Here is a 12,197-nt window from a genome sequence, read left to right on the forward strand (position 1 = left end):
TTGTTGTGTTTTGTTTTCCAATAAATATATTACAACCTTAGGGATTCACGATAAATATCAAGGCTGATATTGGGCTATCCAGTTAGATGGGTCTATATCAATTTCTGCATATAGTAGCCAATAAAAAGGGGCTATACTAACACCTAATTTGACAGACTATGTCAAAGCATTTCATATGAATTTCAAGACAAATGCTTGATGAATGCCCAAATGTTTTTGTTTAGTTTTTTGATGAACATTACTTGAAAACATAGTCAGTTAGATTTGGTTCATTCAGAGCTATGGAATATTAAATCATCCTTTCTTTGCTCACTACATCTTAGCATTTCTTATGCTCAAGTATGCATAAACTACAGGTTATATGATTTTTTTTTATAATACAAAAATGGGAAATTATCTGTTTCATCTCATCTGTATCATTTTCCCTATTGAGCTGAAAAAAGTCCAAAGTGCATTCCTACAAAAAAGTTAAAAACAAAAAAATCTGCCAGCTATGCCATAACATTCCTCTTGGTTCACGTACCATTTCACTGGCAATGAATAAAACCTGCACCACCAGAAAAGCAAAAAAGACAGAAACATGAGGAAGTTTGGGTACTGCAAATCAGTAAGCATCCAGCAGTGATCGAGACTGAGAACTGCTCCTCTCGACGAAAGTATTCACACTTGTTAGTAGATAGAAGGGAAGTAAAACGGGGCTCCGAGTCATAACAGGAATCATTCATTTTAATCACCAAGCACAAGAGACAATAGAGTTTGTCTTGTTGTTTCTGGTACTGAGACAGTTTGAAAATGTTCAGACTTTCACAGCCCATACTGACACAACAGAAAGAGGCTCAGTTCCTGCTTGCTAACCATAGGAACAGCACACTCAGTTTGTTTACTATCACTCCAATAATAATATGTATCTAAATTGCTTTTGACCTTTTGGTTCCACTTCTCTAAATACTGGATAGGTAAGGAACTATCGGCTGGAAAAATTAAAATCCCTCCCTTTGTGTAGGCAGACAGCTTTACTGCCCTGAAGTATTTTACAAAATCAAAATTATATGCCAAAATTAATATGCAATATTGCTCCTAGCAGGTTGATCCTACAAAAAAATCTCTCACAACACACAACATGTAGAAGTAGGCCTACCTGCACAGTCTACTAGAGCCATCACCTCTGCTGACATAATGCTTTCATACATCCAAAGGTCTGAAATACTCAGATATCGTTTAAACCCATTATATATTTGCACACATTAAACAAATGAAAACTTCAGTATCTGAATCAATAAATTACACAAGTGTGGACCAACATTTAAACTACAAACAAAAGGGCTGCATTTCATCACAGTGAAAAGGAAGTGGATTACTCACCTCACAGCAGTGAAGTTTCTCACAGTTCCTCCGAAATAGGAAGCGACTGGTTGCTTGGAGACCGCTCCTTAGCAACCACGTAGAGACGTCTGGATTCGCCCGTTGGTTTACTTGTCACAGCGATATCCACAGGAACGCGCTAGCTTAACGTTAGCAACGCAGCTAGCTTACCTACCCCGTCAAAAGCCGTTTGACGGGCTGGTTAGTGCGCTAGTTTGGCTTTAGATCCTTGCTCAGCAACGATATAAACAGCAACTTCAGACCGTAAGAACAGTCTGAAAGTTCTGACGTCACCCTCAGTACGAAATTTTCCTCAGCACGGGTGTTGACAAGTTTGATTGTCAGAGTCTCACACACCTGTTGGTACCCCGGCCTGCCCCTCAGCCAATCAGTTTAACTTCCGGGTAACTGTATCCACCACCGGCTGCGTAATTGTTTCTATTTATTTATTTATTTATTTTACAGATGTGACATTTTAATTTATTTTAAATAGTTAAAATACAAAATTTCTGTAAATGTTATAATTTTGCCAGAAAAATAAATTACAAATGTTCACCTTCTCTAAAATATAAAGAAACAAAATATACATGCAATAACAAGTTACTTAAACATTTTTCACACCAACTGGGCTAATCACTGTCGTGTTTTATTTTGTATATGGCAATACATCTATATTATATCGATACTGTGATATGAGGCTAGGTATTCTCTAAGATTATGGCTATATATTGTGATTATGGCACAGATGTGGTCTTTTCCTGGTTTTAACGGCTGCATTATAATAAAATGATGTCATTTTCTGAATTTACTAGAGTTTTATAGCTCTTCAATTATTTACCTTCACCCACTTAGTCACCCACTTATTTCTCAAAAATGAAGGTACTTGGCCAGAGATTTTGTGATATTTATTTTGTCGATATTGCCCAGCCTCACCATGAGATCTTCATATGTTTGCACTATTTGAGAATTTATGGTATGTTATTTTAGAAAAAAAAGTGTATATCAAGATATGTATCATATATTGCAAAATAGACAAAAAAAGAGATATTATATTTAAGCCACAATACCTGTAAAAATCACTTTAGGCATACAACAGTGATGAATTAAAATTACTGTTACCGTTATTTCATTCCATATAATGACGAAGCCACAGAAAGCCACTAGAGAGCAGCAAAAGAGCCACATGGTCCACACTAATTTGCAGTGCAAAATTAGCATGGAAAATTTGTTCAATAAAGTTTGAATTAATGAAGCAAAATAGTTGTGTAAAAAAATAATTGGACGATGCAGGATATTAATAAAATAGCATATGAACGTATGAGAAAACAGAGTTACCGTGTGTAGGGCCATGTTATTTTCATACACACCGTACAACCATTACAGCTGCATTGAAAGTCTTAGAAGGTTGACAAGTTGTAATGCACACTTGATAAAAAAAACTATTCATACGAATTGCACTTTATTGTCTATAAACAGGAAAAATTATGACCACAGTGTTACATCGGTGCAAATGGAAAATGCAGACACATTTGATATTCAGCAGTCTTCAAAACTCTCCAACTTCATCTCTGACTTTAGCCAAATGATGTTATGATGAAGACATTTTTATAAGCGATGTGTCTCGGCAGCTGTGTGTTTAGAAAGCTTTTCTTCCTGACCCCAGTCTGGTTGGCCATGGCCCTGTTTTAGGGGTTAAATCCAGAGAACCCCCTTGTAGTCGGAGAGATGAAATGTTGCGTCAACGTGAATGGATGTGTGTGTGCCGCTGCACCCCTGTGAGAGGATCTGGGAGCCCTTTATCACCTTCCCGAGCTGTTGAGCAAAAATAATGCCCCCTCTGTTATCCTCATCAGCGACGCAGCGAGCAAGTCTGAGGGGATATCCTGTTGGCGAAGTAAACGCATTCATCCTGCTTGCGGTGGTTTTGGTGACACAAGATTTACAAAATGTTCCACCCGCCTCCACTTACCTCTTTACAATACTCTGTATATAGAGTAATGGGCCTTAGATCCTCTGTTATTTAAGAAAACAGGGGATCCTCCAAATGGTGCCAACTTGAGCGGGGTTAACACAGAGACCAGCACCAGCAGGGCTGTTCTCACTTATTTTGACAGCCCAGGATTTTAAGGACACACTACACTTTTTGTATGGAGAGCAAAACATTCGGAGCTTAATTTAAACTTATTTATGACCCTTGTAAAATATATGTACACACTGAGTTCCACATCTTTATTTCAGTGAAATTAAACGCCCCTCTTTAGGTTGAGAAAATTCTTCAACCTCTTCACAGAAAAACATTTTAAAAAGTTAATATCTATTAAACTAAAAGGGCTCTCTTTTCAATTGCCTCTGAAGTCAACATTTTGGACATAAAATAAACAAAACCCTAATTTATTTTAACATATAAAATGTACCCATTGATTCCACTGAGCACAGCATCTGAGTTTTGCCCACCTGATGATGCTGATTCTGATTTAGTTGATTTTGTCCTCTTTTCTTTGTGATTCTACCATGAGTTAAAAGGCCACATAGTTAAATTGTTCTTTTTTGCTCCATTTTTACGATTGTGAGTCTGCATGACTTTTTATTTTGAAAATTGATTGGATTGTCATTACGCAACAAAGCTGACTTCCTTTTTTGTTGTTGTTGTTGTTGTTGTTTTTTACATTTTCTCGCTTTGAAACGTCAGTTCTTCATTTCAGACAAAGACCTGAAGCTTCAGCTGCTCCTGTTAAAGCAACTTTGATCCACCTGCTCCAGTGAATTTATTAAATGTTAAGTAGAGTGTAGGGGCTGAATCCAATATTAGCCTTCATCATGGCTCACAGTGTTTTCATTATTGTGAAAACGAGGGCATGACTGACACTGGATTTTCTGGCTGATGCTGATATTAGGGAGTAAAAAATTCTGATATCAAAATATTGGCCAATATTCGATATACAGAAAATAGAATATATACATAGAGACTCGTTTTTTGCAATGATCCCTCAAAAGTGGTGACAGATATGTAATGGAGGCAGGATATTTTCAAGGTCAAGGTCAAGTTTACTTTATTTGTCTCTCAGAAAATTGGATAAAGGAAAATTGGTGCATCATTACAATAGAAAAAACATTTAATAGAAACATTAAATAGGACACGTGTGCAAAACATTAGCTGTGCAAACTAGTTACATACTCAGATACATACTAATGTGACCCCACCCATCTCAGTACACAAATTTAATATGAAACTTGGCAAAATCATATCAGGACACTGAAACTGTAAACTTACTTATTTTTTTTTAACAATTATAAATATCTATAAATAAAAAACAACAGACAAATACACCAAAATATGTATATAATAAACCTGAATTAAGAAAAAGCATGTATGTGTGTGTGTGTGTGTGTGTGTGTGTGTGTGCGTGCGCGTGTGTGTGTGTCTGTGTGTGTGTGTGTGTGTGTGTGTGTGTGTGTGTGTGTGTGTATGTGTGTGTGTGTGTGTGTGTGTGTGTGTGTGTGTGTGTGTGTGTGTGTATGCAGATGGCACCATAGATCGATATAGCTGAAATAGGCCAATATCAAGCCAATAATATCAGTTGACCAGTTGTTTGGAGTTTTAATTCAAGCATTGCATTCTGGGAAGTCTGCAAATATGCTGATCATTTGATTTTTAAGAAAACTAATATAACGAGTTGATTGAACTCAACTGTACAGTACATTCATTCAGCTCATCTTTTCTAGTCAAAAGACTTAAAATTATAAGTATTCTTAAGTATTCTGAAAATAAATACTAGAAATTTTAAGTCTAATGAATTTGAATAAATAAAGCTTGTATTGCAATTAAATGCGAAAAGTTGATTCCACTAATTTCCTGTATGATAATTTATCAAGTGTAATAACGGTAATATGTTTGTGTGCTTTATTTTAAGTCATATTAAATACACTTTGGCCTTAAAATAAAGTGAAGAACTTATGTCCTTCGGTGTCAAGGGCAGGTTTAGAAAGCAGATTACTCAACATCCAACTCAATGACTTAAGCAAAGTTTTAAAACCACTGTGAAACAATTCTGTGGGCTGGGTAAGGAGGAACCATTAAGTAGTTGAAGTAATTCAAAACATCCACTAACCATAATACACTATGTGGTTTCTGATTTCTGGAAAAGTGAAGTACTTAAAAACAATCGGATTTGAAAAATTTCATCCTCCTCTTCATTCCTTCCCTTTCTGTGGCAACAAACTCCACCGTGGGACAAAAATACACCCGATAAACAGCTTTTTTTGTGTCTGAATTATGGAGCTGTATCCTGCTATCACAGCTTGTCCCTTTTGTCTGACCCAAACCACGCTTGTGGTGAAGCTCCTGTCATACCAGCAAAAGCAATGACATTAACATCAGAAACCAGAGGAAGCCCGGCTGCAGGCCACCCAGGTTTTCCAGGGGTCTGGAGAGCCAGGGAAAGTATATCTTGGACAAGTCACCGGACTACCCTTGCATTTCCTATTATTAATTTTACGCAGGCGACCAACCCTGCTCTGTAAATCATACCTGTGGTTTAGGAAGGGCCGATGGGTCTCTTCTCCGTTTTCTCTCTAATTCATGATGAGGTCTGCTCATTGTCTGTCTCTCTAACTGCTAATCCGCCCAGTTATCTGAGAGATTGTGCCTGTCACTTCCAGTGCAACACATACACATGATACAGTCCTGAAATCCTTATTGAGATTCGGGCATGAGACATTTGGGTTCAAGTTTAAAAAGGTCTGGACAACTTGAAAAGTGTCTTTTTATCCCCCTTTCCTTTAGTATCGTCTTGTTTTGGCACGTTGGTGTTATTGCAGCATCAGAGCTACTTAAGGGAGGAAACTGTGGTGAGAACTGGCAACTCATAACACCCTCTGCCCTTCATCTTAAGCAGAGGAGGCACATGGAGTATTCCCCTCTCAACTCAATATAACGCAGACACACGAGGTTTAACACCAAGGTCAGGGAGGCTGTTAGACTCCAAGGTTCAGTTTACTGTGTGTTTTCTTTAAAGGGATAGTTCAGATTTTTTTTTTTTTTTTTTTGAAGTGGGGTTGTATGAGGTACTTAGTGTGTTGCCTCCTGTAGATTAATGAGAGCCATCAGGATACTTTACTGATCCCTGAAAGGAAATGTGATGTTACATTACAGATGCTCCAGGGATGATAACAACTAATTGATGATCAGTTAAGAATTTGGTTGATCATGTAAAATACTCTCTGTTATAGAGATTATGAGCACACTCCACATATCTGATAATCAAGTATATGTGTTTAATATGGACGCCATTATGTCTTTATATGTTTCATAGGCTGCGTAAAAAGTGAAAATTATATTGGGTTTATTGTGCGATAAGTACCTCATACAACCCCACCTCAGATAATCTGAACTATTCCTTTAATGCAACAGATGATTTTATTTTTGTTAGAAAAGGAAGAATGCAAAAAAAGTAACCTAAGAAAACAAACATACTGTATATGAGAAAATTTTAATTCCTTTGGTTTTTCTTTCTGATTCATGAAGCCTGGAGGAATCTCAAGGCTGTGAGAGATATTTTTGCCTTTTTGCATTTCAGCACTACAGCCAGCCAACCAATAAAAGAGCCTGTACATGTAAAAATAAAGCTGAGATAGATATTCGATGCACAAATTAAAGTTGTGTGGTTAGCTATCGATATATGCACAAAGCTGCATGCCGTGAGACAGCTGAAAACTGTGTTCCCTCAAAATATTTCATGCATTTGTGGGCACTCCTGTCTCAAAATAGAGACTTTTATTCTGACAACTTTAAACAGTAGCTTGGCTCACAAATGACTAATCCTCCTTCAGAGCTAAATGGATCTGCGTCTCCAAGCCGTCCACCATTTATAGAAATATGTTGAGCAGAAACCACACAGGGACTATCAGGTACATCTTTTGTTTAATACAGTAAGCCCATTCATTCCTCTTTTTGTTATTGTATGTGCCTTAATCCCATTTGCAAAAATTAGATTTTTATCTCCCCGGTGTGTTAAGTCCTGGCAGCATGGAGGGAGGGAGAAACTGCCTGTGAAACCTCAAGTGATTGCTGGAGTCATTCATTTTTAAGTTTTCTGGCATGCTCACAGTGAGGATGTGGCAGCTCCCGCTGTGACGCATTTACTTAACTGGAGTCCATCAGAACACAACTGTAAGGTATAATAAGCACAGGGATGATAGGGACCATAGGGGGGTAATGGGTTGTGCAGGAACATGAAAATTCAAACAAAGAGCAGCTGGAAAACAACATTATTGGGAATGTAAGTTTAATTAAACAATACGCAATGGAATATACTTACAATAAACTATACTTGTGTATTTCCATTCATGCCACTTTATGCTAGTTTATTAAGAGGCACATAATCAGCTTATAAACAGTGTTGACTGTACCTAATGCATTTCTTAAGTAATATGTCACACTAAATGTAAACACTACCTATTACAGCCAATTTCAGTCCCAAACTGGTCGGATGCAACTAATTTTAGAATCTGGAAGATTTTCTGCCAGATGATTTGTCATTTGATGTGCAGCTTGATATGGGGGACGACACGCCTGATAAATTGCTTGAACAATCAGTGGTCTGGCCGTTACATTACAGTTTAATCACAGTAATATTATGTTAGTTCAACGTTTAGGCTTTGTTGCATTTGACACTGTGTTCAGGTGACAAACTAGTCCAGGACATGTTGGTTTGGTGCAGGGGTGGAGGTGTGGGGAGGTGGTAAACCTCTGTTACCAGAGTTGTTTCTGTTACCTTGCTGGACTGCTGCGACTCGCACTGCAGTGGTGGTCACACAGATTGCGGCGCTGTTACTACCAGCCCTATCTTTCTACATTGCCTTTGATAAATATAGTACAATAAAAATCTTCTTATTCTCTCCACAGAAATACTAAATGGTATTTAATTTTCAATGGATACAGGAGGTTTTGAGTTTTAAAAATGTCTGTGGGCCATTCTACAGATATAGATATTGAAACTGTAGTGAAAAGCGTATTTTCCCCCTTAAGCTACCTTTTGTAAAACTGTTGACAGTTGACACCTCGAACTGCAAACAAGCTCAATTACGACTCTTTCTTTGAGCCAAGAAAAAACTATTTAAAAAATCTGTAACCATGTCAAGTCTATGGACTGAGCAGGAAGCTGTGGGCGGAGCCAGCATGAGAAACACTACTGCACATATTTAGTGTATATGATTAATGACTCCCCAACAGTAAAATTATAAATATAATATAATATAATATAATATAATATAATATAATATAATTATTATTTTATAATTTTTATAATGCTACTTTTATTTAACATTTTCGATGCAGATCTTTTCCTCTGAGTGCTTTTATGTTATAAATAAATGGTCCATCACGGCTAAATACTCAAACAATAAAAATTCCTTGTTTTAAAACTGAACATAATTCAAATCTTTGTTGACTTAGTGAACGACTGCTTATGTTTAGATGCTCTGCAGCGAGAAGCTTCAGCTTTAAGACAGCTGGACTCATAAAGATGGACCTACGTGGAATGTGCCAGTAAAGCTGAGCGGTGGAGAGTCTCTGTGTGAATGTGTTTAGATTCAGTGTCATCTGAGTGCATTAGGTAGAATGTAAACACCCACAGCAGACATTTACTGAAACCAGTCTGCATACTTAGTCGTGGAGCAAACAGGCGGCGATCGCGGCCGCGTGCAAACCTCGATATTGATTTAAACACTATAAAGCTTTTGTATGCTGAGGAGGTGAATGGACCGACTGTAGTGCTCAAGTCATCATCTCCTCGAGAATCCAGACAGATAGCTCGAGGAATTTTTAAACAAAGTTGGAGAAATCCATCATATCAAAACCGTTTTAGGTTTTATTTGGGCCTCTGGTATCTCTCATCTCTTTTGGTACATGACAGTAATTACAGCCATCAAGGTGCTTGTCTGGAGCCATCAGCCAAGAGTGTGGAGACTGCTTCTCCTCAGCTGCTCCGACATGGACTTCTGACATCACCGCTCCGTTTGTTTTAACAGGCCCTGAAGTATGTAATGGCGATAATCGCAGACAGGCCAGATTTATTCCGAGCCGTCGCCCTGGTCTAATTCATACATTAAGTTAACTGTTACTGGGAGGATAATCTTATAAACAAGGTAAAGTATTACCCAGAGGAAGGAATGTGTGGATAAACTTAGGTTGTGAAATGGTCATGAAGGGAGTTCTCTGTCTGAAATCATATCAGTGATACATGGATACAGGCATCGATTTTATATGTACAGTTCAGTTTATTGTTGAGAGGTGTACAGAACTCCTCAACCTATTAAAACAGTTTTGTAATGTCTGCTGTGACTCAGGAGGGTGGTTTCCAAAGTTTAAAAAACAAACAAAAAACATAATAACCTGTGAATTATCGGGGTTATCTCGTCAGAAAGTTGTGGTGTTTGATAGATGTGGACATTTAGGAGGCAGAAAAACTCCAAAGTGATACACTGCATTGAGTTGCATTATGGGAAATGTAGGATGTATTTTTTCGGGGACTTGACCCATACGAAGTACTTAAAGTCAAGAAATGTCAGCTTCTGCTGCTTCGATTTTGAACATTCTTTAAAAAAAAAATGTCTGTCTTTTATGAGTCGCTCAACTTTGTGAAAAGATTATGGTTAGGGCTAATTCTTTTTACAAATTATGTGAAAAGAATTTACATATTTATATATACACAATTCAGTATGTTTTCTGTAGAGCAGGATAAAAAAAATGTAGAAAATAATATGTCATTTGCATAACATTCAACAGTAGTTCATTGTCCATAACTCTTACCCTAACAGCTAATTACTGACATATTGTCAATAACAAAAAATGAACAGAAATGTTAGTAATGCATCCGTCATGAGTTTAGCTAAGCCAACTAGAGTACTACAGCTGATACACAAATACTGGTGCACGGACAAAACATTTCGGGTAAAATTTGCAAACTACAGTCTCTGTTCCATGTGTGCAAGTAGTATATATACTGAAAATAGATGATTTTGACAGTTTGAGTTGTGGGACGTGCTGAAGTTGCATACCAATCCAAGTGTCCTGTACCACAACTGTCTGGAACAAATAACCTACATGTACCGTTATATCTCTAGTATTTTGTGGCATAAATGACTAATAGGTGCAAAACGTTTTGGAACATATTAGTTCAGAATCTGAACTAACCATTTAACACAACAAAGTCACACAATGACTCAAATAAACCAGTCAATAGAGGCAAAAAACTAGCAACTTCTGTGTTTTGTGAGGCAAAACTACTGAGTTGATTCAAATGAGTCTGGTGGCTTTGAACAGAGCAATGTAATATCTTGAGTTTTGAATCAGAAAGGACTATCTGAAAAGGTCTTTCTCTGCAAGGATCCTTCCCATAATGTTATCAGACACGTAGCATAACAATCTGAGCTGGTCAGTTGGAAAAAAAAGAGGAAAAAGAAATATTGTGTTGCAGCCATTGCAGCTCAATTTGTGACTGCCAGCTGAGGTGATCTACTGGATTAAAATAAATGCTAAAAATAAAAATAAAACTAGGGTTTAAAAATTCTGTAACCAGATGCACTTGCAAAATATTAACATACACCATTAAATTCCACATGACACAGAGTAAAAAAGCTTTAAACAGCAAGTCAGGGGAGATAATTTACAACAATCTGTCTGAAAAACAAATTGAAACTTTTCTTGATTTAGTTTCTGTACTGGTGGTCTGATCCGGTTTATTTCATTGAACTGTTGAGAGAAAAAGAATTTAAAACTGTTAAACTGGACGATCGGCAAAACTTTTGGAAAACTAATGAGAAAGCCAGTTTTTCAGGAGAAGATGTGATGGGCATGCATGGTGGGATCTGAGCTTTGCTGGGCGGTTGGAGGTTAAGTACCTTGCTCAAGGGCACCCTGATGTTAGCACTGCAGGCAGCACAAAGCATTAGTCATTCCCTCGCCCTGCCAGACTTTCTGAGCCAGTCCAGAGCTTTCAACTGGCAACCATCCAGTTCCATCCATACTGATATACAGTAGTATGGACAAAATATACGGTTATTTTGCTTTACGGTTAGATTGATGAGGCTCAGACTGCATTCATAGGCTGCATTTACCAATTTGATTCATATGTTTATTAATGCATGTCAGCCTCCTGTGTTGATAAGACAGTTTAATGAAGGAAAAAAATCTAATCGACAAAAAATATGTAAACTTTTGATCAGATCCTCTGTTGAGGGTTTCTTTATGTAAATGACATGCAAATGAATCTTTTTGCCACGAGTATTAGTATTAGGGCTACATTAACGGCCTACTATGTAGGAGTTTCTTAAAAAAACAATGCATGCAATGTAAAAAAAAAAAAACACTTCAAGTGTGTGGTGTTGTCTGTATCTGCCTGTATTTTATTGTTTTTTCATATTTTGCCTGTTTGGCTGTGGTTTGTAGGCCTCAGCCAATAACAGTGCTTCTAGGCAGGTTTTTAGGTCATGACTCTATAAAAAAGTGGTGATGAACAGTTTTGGCATTCTCTGCCTCACTCCTCTGCTCTCTCTGCCTGCGAGAGCTGCAGACCAAGATACACGCACATGTACACACACAGCCAGAGCCGACCGAGGATCACTTCGGCTGTATTCTCACAAAATCCAGCATTGTGCCGAGGTGTGACCATGTTTATTTGTGCTTTAGAATGTAACCACATTGTTTATTTCTCTGATTCACTGCTTTGTTCTCGCTAACGCTGCTCCCTCACTTCAGTCACTGTCTACTTCTCTTGTTTGTTGCATCAGGCCAGAGGGACCAAATTTGAATGGTGCATTTGAAAAGTAAAGTCAAA

General features: G+C 37.6%; 1 long non-coding RNA gene across 1 annotated transcript in view; it reads right to left on the reverse strand.

Moving 5' to 3' along the window:
• The window catches only part of LOC146314415 (uncharacterized), a 102,630-nt gene extending 100,949 nt beyond the window's left edge, over positions 1–1,681 (reverse strand). The window contains exon 1 of the long non-coding RNA XR_014771916.1: positions 1,363–1,681. This is a non-coding gene — a long non-coding RNA (uncharacterized LOC146314415). The remainder of the gene's footprint in view (positions 1–1,362) is intronic.
• Between the last annotated feature and the right edge of the window lie 10,516 nt (positions 1,682–12,197).

Source organism: Lutjanus erythropterus, chromosome 15 (assembly GCF_056507025.1).
Source record: "Lutjanus erythropterus isolate fLutEry1 chromosome 15, fLutEry1.hap2, whole genome shotgun sequence".
Classification (NCBI taxonomy): domain Eukaryota; kingdom Metazoa; phylum Chordata; class Actinopteri; order Lutjaniformes; family Lutjanidae; genus Lutjanus; species Lutjanus erythropterus.